Source organism: Cervus elaphus, chromosome 1, assembly GCF_910594005.1.
Source record: "Cervus elaphus chromosome 1, mCerEla1.1, whole genome shotgun sequence".
Lineage (NCBI taxonomy): Eukaryota > Metazoa > Chordata > Mammalia > Artiodactyla > Cervidae > Cervus > Cervus elaphus.
The window spans coordinates 90,744,648-90,756,766 of NC_057815.1; the positions used below are offsets into that span (position 1 = coordinate 90,744,648).

Below are 12,119 nucleotides of genomic sequence, written 5' to 3' on the forward strand. Positions count from 1 at the left end.
CACACCACATAGATGGAGAATGAAAGGAATGTGACTGTGTTCATTCTAGTAGGTCTTACACAGAACCCCCAAATGCAAAGAGTAGTGTTTGTGGTGTTTTTGGTCTTGTACATGGTAACCCTCTCAGGCAACCTGCTCATTGTGGTCACCATCACCACCAGCCAGGCTCTGAACTCCCCCATGTACTTCTTCCTGACCCACCTTTCCTTGATAGACACAATTTACTCTTCTTCTTCAGCTCCTAAGTTGATTGTGGACTCCCTTCATGAGATCAAGACAATCTCCTTTAATGGGTGTATGGCTCAAGTCTATGCAGAACGCACTTTTGGTGCTGCTGAGATCATCCTGCTGACAGAGATGGCCTATGAGCGCTACGTGGCCATCTGCAGACCTCTGCACTACATGCCATCGTGAGCGCAGGCTGTGCCTCCTCCTGCTGGGGTGGCCTGGACCGGAGGATTTCTCCACGAAGCGTTCAGATCCCCTTTACAGTCCGGCTGCCTTCTGTGGCCCCAGTGTCATAGACCACTTCATGTGTGACTTGTACCCTTTGTTGAAGCTTGTCTGCGTGGACACCCACATCCTTGGTCTCTTTGTTGCTGCCAACAGTGTGTTCATCTGCCTGTTAAACCTCCTCCTCCTGTTGGTCTCCTATGTGGTCATCTTGCGCTCCCTAAGGGCTCACAGTTTGGAGGGGAGACGCAGAGCCCTTTCTACATGTGTCTCTCACATCACGGTGGTTGTTTTGTCTTTTGTGCCCTGCGTGTTTGTGTATCTTCGCCCAGTCGACACTCTGCCCATTGATAAAGCTGTTGCTGTCTTTTACACTATGGTGGCCCCTATGTTAAATCCTTTAATCTATACTCTCAGAAATGCTGAGGTTAAACGTGCTATGAAGAAACTCTGGAGAAAGAAAGTGACTGCAGATAGTGATTAAAGAGATTCACTGAGCTTTATAGATAGAAGTAAAACAGATAATCTCATCCAATCCTCTTGATCTATAGATGAATACATTGACTCTAAAAGGGACTGAATAATAACTGCAGATAGCCCTGAATGATGGAATAGCCTGGCATGCTGCAGTCCATGAAGTTGCTAAGTATTGGACTTAGGGACTGAACAACAACTTAAGCACATACCTTGGTTAGACTGGAATCCAGGTTTACTTTCTCCCATCCCAGACTCTCCTCATCACAACTTAATGCTTTTTAATCAATATTTATCTTTTATATGATTATCTCAAATGTCTTCAGAAGCTACAAGCTAAGAACCTAGAATATTGGATTGGTATTCAAATTGTCTTATGTAACATGGAGATGGTGGTTACTACTGATTATTGAAAATAAAATGTTAAAAACATTCATTTGTTTTGAACTCAATATAAATTCTTTTGTGGAATTTTCTTGTTCATTGAATCTTTGTTGTGCAGTGAAAAGAAATAGTGTTTCTCAAATGCTTATAAAGCTGGCATTGTGTTTGTTATTTTACATATGGTATCAGTTGAAGTCCAGCCAGGAGACAGACCACAGTGCAGTTTGAATAGAAAGACTTCACATACAATAAATGATTGTATCAGGGTATTAACTACAAAGAGCTTCCTTGGTGGCTGGGTGGTAAAAATTCTCTTCCCAGTGCAAGAGACATGGATTCGACCCCTGGGTTGGAAAGATCCCGGGAGAAGGAAATGAAAACCCGCTCCAGTACACTTGCTTGGAAATCCCATTGACAGAGTGGCCTGGTGGACTACAATCCATGGAGTTGCAAGAGAGTCAGATACTACTTAGTGACTAAATGAAAACAGCTATTAATTATAACAGGGTGTAATGAGCTCTCTAAAGAAGGACCTGGGGCTGAGAGATGAATTTGCAAGGAAGTAACATATTTAGAATGTTGGGATTCTAGTCTTATGGAGAAGGTGTAGTTGTTGCCCATTGAATGGTGGAAAAATTTAACTGGATTGCCTTGGGCAAGAAATAATTCACGATGGCTGAAGAGAGGCTGGCAGGCATGAAATGTTTCTGGGGCTGGCGAGATGGAGCCTTTCACTGCAGTGCTGGCTGGCTGGGGCTCATGAACAAGGAACTATGACCTTGAGTGGCGAGCAGAAAAACCCATTTTGGGTGTAGGTGGAGCCAGGTTGGCAGAAAACACAACCCACTCCAGTATTCTTGCCTGGATAATTCCATGGACAGAGGAGTTCGTGGGCTACAGCCCATGGGGTTGCAGAAAAGTCAGATAACACTGACCAACTAGCCGAGTGATCACTGATCTCACTAATCCTTCCAGTAAAGATGCACAGACTGAGATGAGCAATCACTTGCAGGCAGTTATTTTAGAACAGATTTAAGCATCTTTGTTATTTAAACTTTTAGCTCTGTAACAGAATAAAAAAAATGAAAAGAGAATTTATCAGAATCTGTTGCATGCAGCTGAAGCTGCTCAATGCAACTAAATAGAATATGAAATTTTTAAAGGTATGAAAACAACTAATGGGAACTAGCATAAAATTTTGGGAATTTGAACAAAATCTGTACTTTAATTAATAATACTGTATCACATGTTAATTTCCTGTTTTTTTTTTTTTACAGCATAGTATTTCTCAGAATTGGATCAAAAGTTTCAAGCCTCATTAATTTTTTTTAATCACTAAGATAATACACTTTCTAGACTTGTAGTAGTAATAGTAGATGGCAGAATAAATGAAACTATTATCAAAATTTTTAGTGAATTATTCTGTTAGAAATATTTTCTAATTTTCCTTCTTATGGATTCTTAGATGGGCTTCTTAGATGGCTCATCAGTAAATTATCCACCTGCAATGCAGGAGACCCAGGTTCGATCCCTGGGTCAGGAAGATGTCCTGGAGAAGTAAATGGCAACTCATTTCAGCATTCTTGCCTAGGAAATCCCATGAACAGAGAAGCCTGGTGGGGTATGGTCCATGGAGTCACAAAAGACTCGGACACGACTTACAGACTATACAATAACAACAACGACTCCTTAGATCCCCCCATCATTTAAAGGTGAACATTCAGTTTCCAGAAACATGGGGTTTTAAAAGAAACTTTGATATTAATTTCTTGTGTAAATGCTTTCTTCTCTGCAATCACTCCCTGTACTTTCTCAGTCTTTCAAGTTTCCTGAGGCTTTCAATGGTTAAGTCAAAGATCTCTTGGTGAATGTCACATTGCACTTGCAGTTATGTGGGTTATTGTCAAATATCTTTTAATATTGATTTCTAGCATAATTCAACACTTATAAGAGAACAGACTCAGTATGATTTCAATTCTTTTATACCATGAAATTCTTGCACCTTGTTTTATGCCTCTGGATATCTTCCAGTGTCTTCTGGTTTATAGTCTATGGGAACTTGAATAGAATTTGTATTTCACTGTTGTGTGAAAATTGTATAAATCTTTATTATATTGAATTGATTAATAGTGCTTTTCATTTCTACTTTGTCCTACTTTTCTGCCTATTAATTCTATTATTTTTTGAGAGCTTGATAAAAAGAAAATAAAATAAAAATCTAAATTTATCTGTTTAAAAATAATTGTAATTTATAGTGGAACTATATGTAATTTTGATCTGTATTTTCTAAGTCTCTTGTAAATGTGCTATCACACTTTCATAATGAAAAAAAAGATAAAGACTAACTCTACCAAATATCGTTGAGGATGTGAATTAACTGAACTTTTATACATTGCTTTAATGTATACATAAAATGAAAATTGATACAGGCACAAAAAGCTTTTAACTCTGAATTGTCATGGATCAGTAAATATGTGTGTGTGCTAACTTGTTTCAGTCATGTATGACTCTTTGCTACCCTATGGGCGGTAGCCCATCAGGCTCTTCTGTCCATCAAATTTTCCAGGCAAGAATGCTGAAGTGAGTCGCCATTTCCTTCTCCAGGGGATTTTCCTGACCCAGGGATCAAACCCATGTCTCTTACATCTCCTGCATTGTGGGTGGGTTCTTTACCAGTAATGCCACCTGGAAAGAAGTGTAACACTCTTCAAAGTATAAATGAAGGGTCTAGTCTTTTCTCCATCGTCAAAGAGCTTATAGAGTCAGAGTTTGGCACCAGGATAGGGGCAAGCATATCTAGAGAAGGCGAAGCTTTGGAAAAATTTGAAGTAGATAGTATCCAGGGACAAAACCGGAAATGATATCCAAAGGTGAATGAAATTTCAACATGGCAGAAAGGCAAAATCATACATAAGTCAACAAGATAGATAACAGACACCAAGCCACACAAGATGCTTAAGAGCAGTGGGAAAAAACTAGAACTTGGAGAATTTTATGGTGCGGAACTCTGTGGTGTTTTCCAACTCATTCTATAATTGTAAGGAAATTAATAATAATGCCAGTTGGTACCGGGACAAGGTCAGTGAAACTGGTGTTATTGGTTTTAAACCTTCACGTAGATTCCCACTGAGCATGATCAGATGGGCCCAGGGGTTAGTTAAGCAGCCTTAACAAATGGTGTCTCTGCTCAGCTGACTCAATGGACGCGAGTGTGAGCAGACTCCGGGAGGTAGTGGAGGGCGAGTGTGAGCAGACTCCGGGAGGTGTGGAGGGCGGAGGAGACTGGCGTGCTGCCGTCCACGGGGTGGCAGAGAGCTGGACACAGCTTAGCGGCTGAGCAACAGGAATCACAACAGCCACGCCACGCTTCGTTGCTTTTGTTAAAACACTTCGTTGCCTATGTTGAACGTTTTTTCTTTGTAATTCCATTTCTTATTTCACAGGGAAATTTTAATTCTCATTAAAAACATAAAAAGCTGTTATTTTATCAGATACATCTCATCTCCCTTTGCATCTAAGCATCCATGTTGCTCAGGCCATCCTGTTTCCATCATCAACTCATTTCTGCATGGTTTTTGTACTTTGTCATATTGTTAATCATTGCAACCAACAGTCAGAGATAATGTCATTCATGTTTATGATTTTTATGAACGGTTTGGATCTATGAAGATAAAAGTCACAAACACTGGTACTCTAAATATAGACATTATATTATATAACAATTTAATCATAATTTTCTTCTAACATTTTAAAATGAAAATAATTTTTTTGTATGTGGAGATACATGTATAATATTTATTTTTTCATTAGCCTAACTTGGAGGCACATGTTTCTACAAATCCTTATAGTTCTCATAAGAACTATACCTTTGCATTAAGTTTTGAGATTGAAAGTATGAATCCTCCAACTTTATTCTTCACTTTTCAGATTTTTTTTTTTTATTATTTGGGATTTCTTGCAATTCCATATGAAACTTCTCTACACTTTCACACAAATTTTAGTATTTGCATTTCCATTTTTGCATAAAATGGCTTTTGATGAAGATTGCATTAAATATGCACTCTAGGGGATATTGTTATCTTAATTATATTAAGTCTACAAGGCTATGAATACAGGATATGTTTGTATTTACCTGTGCTTAGTCGCTTCATTCATGTCTGACTCTATGCAGCCCCGTAGCCTGTAGCCCACCAGGCTCCTTAGTCCAAGGGATTCTCCAGGCAAGAATACTGGAGTGGGTTGCCACTTCCTCCTCCAAGGAATTTTCCTGACCCAGGTATCAAACCTGTGTCTCCTGCGTCTCCTGCATTGCAAGTGGATTCTTTACCCACTGAGTCACCCTATGTCTTCTTTAATTTCTTTTAGTGATTTTTTTAGTTTTTAGTGTACAATTCTTCCACCACTTTGGCAAATTTATTCCTAAGTATTTTATTGTTTCTGATGGTACTGTCAACATACTTATTTTCTTAATTTTGTTTTTAGACTATTAATTCCTAGTATACCAAAATATAGCTTATTTTGTATTAAAGCTAATAGTTTCTTCGTGTGTGTGAGGATCCCTCAGATTTTTTTTTCTACATAAGATCATGTCATTTGTTAGTATAGTTTTACTTCTTCCTTTCCAATTTGTATGCCTTTTATTTCTATTTCTAGTCTAATTTTTCTGACATTAATCTTTAGGAAAATATTAAATAGAAGTGATGAAAGGGAGAATGTTCTGATTTTATGAGATAAGCTTTCAGCTTTTCACCATTAAGTATGAGTCTTAGTTATGGGTCAAACCTTCCAGATATGTCCAGGACTGGAAAAGGTCAGTTTTCATGCCAATCCCAAAGAAAGACAACGTCAAAGAATGCTCAGACTACCGTAAAGTTGCACTCATCTCATGTGCTAGCAGAGTAATGCTCAAAATTCTCCAAGCCAGGCTTCAACTGTACATGAACCTTGAACTTCCAGATGTTAAAGCTGGATTTAGAAAAGGCACAGAAACCAGAGATGAAAATGCCAACATCTGTTGGATCATTGAAAAAACATGAGAGTTCCAGAAAAACATCTACTTCTGCTTTATCAACTCTGCCAAAGCCTTTGACTGTGTGAATCACAGCAAACTGTGGAAAATTCTTAAAAAGATAGGAACACCAGACCACCTGACCAGTTTCCTGAGAAATCTGTATGCAGGTCAAGAAGCAACAGTTAGAACTGGACATGAAACAATAGACTGGTTCCAAATAGGAAAAGGAGTACATCAAGGCTGCATATTGTCGCCCTGCTTATTTAACATATATGCAGAATGCATCTCTAGAAACGCTGGGTTGGAGGAAGCACAAGCTGGAATCAAGATTGCCGGGGGAAATATCAATAACCTCAGATATGCAGATGACACCACCCTTATGGCAAAAAGTGAAGAAGAACTAAAGAGCCTCTTGATGAAAGTGAAAGAGGAGAGTGAAAAAGTTGGCTTAAAGCTTAACATTCAGAAAACTAAGACCATGGCATCCGGTCCCATCACTTCATGGCAAATAGATGGGGAAACAGTGGAAATAGTGGCTGACTTTATTTTTCTGGGCTCCAAAACCACGGCAGATGGTGATTGCAGCCATGAAGTTAAAAGATATTTACTTCTTGGAAGAAAAGTTATGACCAACCTAGACAGCATATTAAGAAGCAGAGACATTACTTTGCCAACAAAGGTCTGTCTAGTCAAGGCTATGGTTTTTCCAGTGGTCACGTATGGATGTGAGAGTTGGACTATAAAGAAAGCTGAGCACCGAAGAATTGATATTTTTGAACTGTGGTGTTGGAGAAGACTCTTGAGAGTCCCTGGGACTGCAAGGAGATCCAACCAGTCCATCCTGAAGGAGATCGGTCCTGGGTGTTCATTGGAAGGAGTGATGTTGAAGCTGAAACTCCAATACTTTGGCCACCTGCTGCGCAGAGCTGACTCATTTGAAAAGACCATAATGCTGGGAAAGATTGAAGGTGGGAGGAGAAGGGGACAACAGAGAATGAGATGGTTGGATAGCATCACCGATTCAATGGACATGAGCTTGAGTAAACTCCAGGAGCTGGTGATGGACAGGGAAGCTTGGCCTGCTGCAGTCCATGGGGTCGCAAAGAGTTGGACATGACTGAGTGATCAAACTGTAACTACGTAATCTGTTTATCTCAAATGTCATCAGAAGCAAAAAGGTAAGAATCTAGAATATAAAATTGCTATTAAATTGTCTTATTATGTAACACTGAGATCTTGGTTACTGCTTATTATTGAAAACAGCATGTTTAATATTTATTTATTTTGGACTCAATATAGATTCTTTTATGGAATTTTCCTGATTATTGCATCTTGGTTGTACAGAGAAAAGAAATATTGTTTCTCATTGCCCCTATGGCTGGCACTCTTTTGGTATTTTCCATATTGTATCAGTCAGGGTCCAGCCTGGAGACAGTCCACAGTGCAATTTGGACAGAAAAAGTTCACATGCAATTATTAATTATAGCAGGGTATTATCTATAAAAAGGTAATAAGGTCTTCCCTGGTGGTTTGATGGTTAAAAATCTGCCATGTAATGCAGGGGACATTGATTGATCCCTGGTGCAGGAAGATCCCACATGCCATGGAGCACCTCAGCCCACGTGCCACACATACTGAGCCTGTGCTCTTGAACCTGGGAATCACAACTACTGAGCCCACTGCAACTACTGAAGCCTGCGTGCCCTAGAGCCTGTGCTGCATGACAAGAGAAGCCACTGCAATGAAAAGCTCGTGTACTGCAGCAGAGAGCAGCCCCAGCTGGCTGCAAGAGGAGAAAGCCCATGTGCAGCACCAGAGGCCCAGCACAGCCAAAATAATTAAATAAATCTATTTTAAAAAGGAGGGAGGTAATGAGTTCTACAAAGAAGGACTTTCACTGAGAGATGAGTATCCAAAGAAGGAATACATTTAGAATGTGAGCATCCTCCCCAAACTTGGGATTCCAGTCTCATGGAGAAGGTGTAGCTGCTGTCCATTGAATGGTGGAAAAGTTTGACTGGGTTGCCTTCGTCCAGAACTATTTCTTGATCGCTGAAGAGGTTGGCAGGCATGAAATGTTTCTGGAACTGGCAAGACAGGAGCCTTCACTGCAGCGATGGTTGACTGAAAGTCATGAACAAGGAATTAAGGCCTTGAGGGGCAAGCAGGAAAAACCCATTTTGGGTGCAGGTGGAGAAAGGCTGACAGAAAACACCCCTCTGATAGCACAGATGGTAAAGTATCTGTCTACAATGCAGGAGACCCAGGTTTGATCCCCGGGTGGGGAAGATCCCCTGGAGAAGGAAATGGTAACCCACTCCAGTATTCTTGCCTGGAGAATTCTATGGACAGAGGAGCCTGGCGGGCTACAGTCCATGGGGTCACAAAGAGTTGGGCACGAGTGAGTGACTAACACACACACACGGTACATCTAGGCTGAGGTGGAAGATTGATGACTGGGGTGCCTGTGCAGTTGATTGGAATCCCCCTGTAGACGGGCCACTGCAACCCAAGGGGAAAGTGTCCGTGGACGTGTCAGTAAAAGTGGAGGAAGCACCAGTGGGTGCCATCCCTCCTGCCTCCCACGATTGTAGCACACACAGTGTTGAGAGCTACAGAGCCAGAACAAGATGAAAAAGAAACATACTTAATCCAGAAGGGGATGCCTCTTTGAACACTTCTCCTGATCAAGCTTAACATCATGTGAGGTCAAGGACAGCGAGAAATGCTTACAGGATCCATTTTCACTAATATGGAGTGGGCAATAATGGGTTTATATGTAGCTCAGAGGCAATTAATTGATAAGTGGCATAAGAATTTTATCCTTAATTCTTTGAACCCATTTTCTATACACTGACGCTCAAATATATGGTGTAATATGACCAAGCCTTAAGTTAAAGTCAGAACTGAGATATATACTGGGATATGACTCTTTATCCTACATACTTTTTGCTTATTGTACAGCTTTAAGTAAGACTTCCCTTTTTTGTTGGTAATAATTTTTGTTATTGTAAAACTTAAAAATAAGCAAGCACCTGATTTGTTGGAAGATTGTGTATAACTACATTTTTATAATTTCATATAATTTCACTATTGGTTATGCTCTGGTACCTCATTAATCCTTCACTGAAGAACACAGGCAGAGATGAACAATCACTTGGAGGTGGTATAATAGAACAGATTTAAGCCTCTTTGTTATTTAAGTTTTTAACTCTGAGTTTTCATGGCTCAGTAAGCATGCTGTTGCGTTGCTGTTTCCTCCCTAACTCGCGTCTGACTCTCTGTGACCCCGTGGACTGCAGCCCTCCAGTCTCCTCTGTGCTTGGGATTTCCCAGGCAAGAATACTGCAGTGGGTTGCCATGCCCTCCTCCTGGGGAATCTTCCCAACCCAAGGATGGGACCCACTCAGATTCTTTACCACTGAGCCATGTGGAAAGCCCTTCTACTTACCTAGGTCTTCTTTAACTTCTTTTAGTGATGTTTTCAGTTTTTAGTGTACAGTTTATCCACCACTTTGGTAAAATTTCTTCATAAGCATTTTATTCTTTCTGATAGTTCTGCCTACATAACTATTTAAATTTTTTTTAATTGTTAATTCCTAGTATATTGAAATATAGCTAGTTTTGTATTGATTCTAATAATTTTCTTGTGTGTGTGGATTATTTAGATTTTTTTTCTACATAAGATAATGTCATTCGTTAGTATAGTTTTACTTCTTCCTTTCCAATCTGTATACCTTTTATTTCTGTTTCTAGTCTAACTTTTCTGACATTACTCTTCAGGAAAATATTAAATAGAAGTGATGAAAGTGAACATGTTCTGATTTTATGAGGTGAGCGTTCAACCTTTCACCATTAAGTATGTCTTCATTATAGGAGAAACCTTGGCATATATTTGTTTCTGACATAGAGCATGTCAGCTTTCAGGAGCACTTTGTCCCAGGTCTTACTGTAAACTGTCACCTATCTGGTCATGTAATTGTTTTCAAAAGGCCATTCCACAATGTTATTCACCAAGTTTCTATTAAGTTCTTTTGTCTATAATTTGCAAATATTTCTTTGACTCTCTCTCTTCATGTTAGATGGGTTTCCCTGGATGCAAATCCTGAGATGGGATTTTATGGAAGGAGAAGGGATTTAATGAAGCTATTGTGGTAGGAGAAGAAAGGATGTAGTCTAAACTAGATTCTGAATTCAGCCTGTAGTCACAAGAGCTCTAGAGTATAATTTTATGGGTCCTACACTCTGAGAAGGCAGGACCTAAATCTGTTTTTATTAGTCACTGAAGACCCAACAAATGTCCATTTGTCTGATTCATTATTTGAGCTCAAAAATATTTACTGATAAATGAATGAAGGACAGAGGAATAATGGAAAACATTTATTATGAAATTGCTTTGTATGTAGATATAGTCACAGATTAAAAAAAGTTTTTAATAATGAAATGTTGCCAAAAGGTAAAGATTAACAGAGAAATATAATATGAATAGCTCATATATATATAAGATAATGAAATCTTGCTGAGACAGGAAAACATCAAGGTAAATTATTTGCTCATATTGCTGATAATTTCAGTTTTCCTTTCTTTCTCTCAAAAAAAAGAGTAAAAGAAATTGTGAATTCCCTAAACAGTTCACCTAGAATTCTCAGAATCTGAATTAAATAAAGTTAAATAAAAGGTAGGAAAAAATTCTCTCAAATACAGTGCCTTTTTTTCCTCTTTATTTTTTTGAGATTTTATTTTGCTTTCACCTTTTATTTATTCATTCAATGTTTATTACTAAACAGAAATTGTGCTACTCTGAAGAAACTATCATAATATGCCAGGCAAGTTCTTTATGGACTATGACTGCATATTTAATAGATAGAAATTCCTATCTGACATCAAGAGTTTCTTTTATTTGAGTCATCACACTTATGGATGGTTTTCCAACCTAAGATGGTGACATGAACAATGGTAAGTGCTATGAAACCTACTAGGAAATTTTAAAAAAATCATGCAACCTCGATTCAACTATTATAAATGTTCAATGGACAATTTTATTATTAAATATATTTATGTTTAATTGGAGGATAATTGTTCTAATGTGTTTATCAAAACCCAGTATTGTGTTGGGTTTTATAACAATAAAATAGTTACATGTTACAGCCAACAAATCACCATCAACTATAATATATAAAGTGAACAGTTGGCAATGAAAAGTTGTTGGATTTTTAGTTATAGTAGCAAAATGAAGTGTACTATACACAATGTGTCCAGCATAGTCTCTGTCTCAATAAAAGGTAGTTAGTAATTATCTTCCCTTTCTATCATTTCTTGGCTATCTATGAAGGCACTCAGGACTTCGGTCAGGGAAAGGGGTCTGACTCTGATCACTGACTCTTTGGTATATGTGCTTCGACACCATCCCTTTTCCTTCAATTCCACCACTTGTAAAATTGGAATAATAGCAGCATTGTAACAATCTCTTTGTGTTGTTAGAGAGATTACTGGTAAATACTAATCTACTTAGTACTTCTTTCATTTTATTAGATGAAAAATCTATGAATCCACATACAAGGTTGAAACTAGTAAAAATAAACCTCAATTTGGTAGAATTTTCTAAAGATGGAAAGAATGGTTTTGATACATGTTTTTCTCTTTTTCTGGGAACTTATTTCTGTTCCCCTCAGTGCAGAATCTATAATTTGCAGTGAATAATTTACTTCTTTATTCTTTACATACTCCTTGTTGAAATCATCCAAAATACACTTTGACCTTTGTATCAGACGAATTAATGTTTGGCTCTAAAGCACAT

At 38.5% G+C, this 12,119-nt stretch overlaps 1 pseudogene; it reads left to right on the forward strand.

The window, feature by feature from the left end:
* LOC122708245 lies at positions 1 to 937 on the forward strand (annotated as a pseudogene).
* The last annotated feature ends 11,182 nt before the right edge of the window (positions 938 to 12,119 follow it).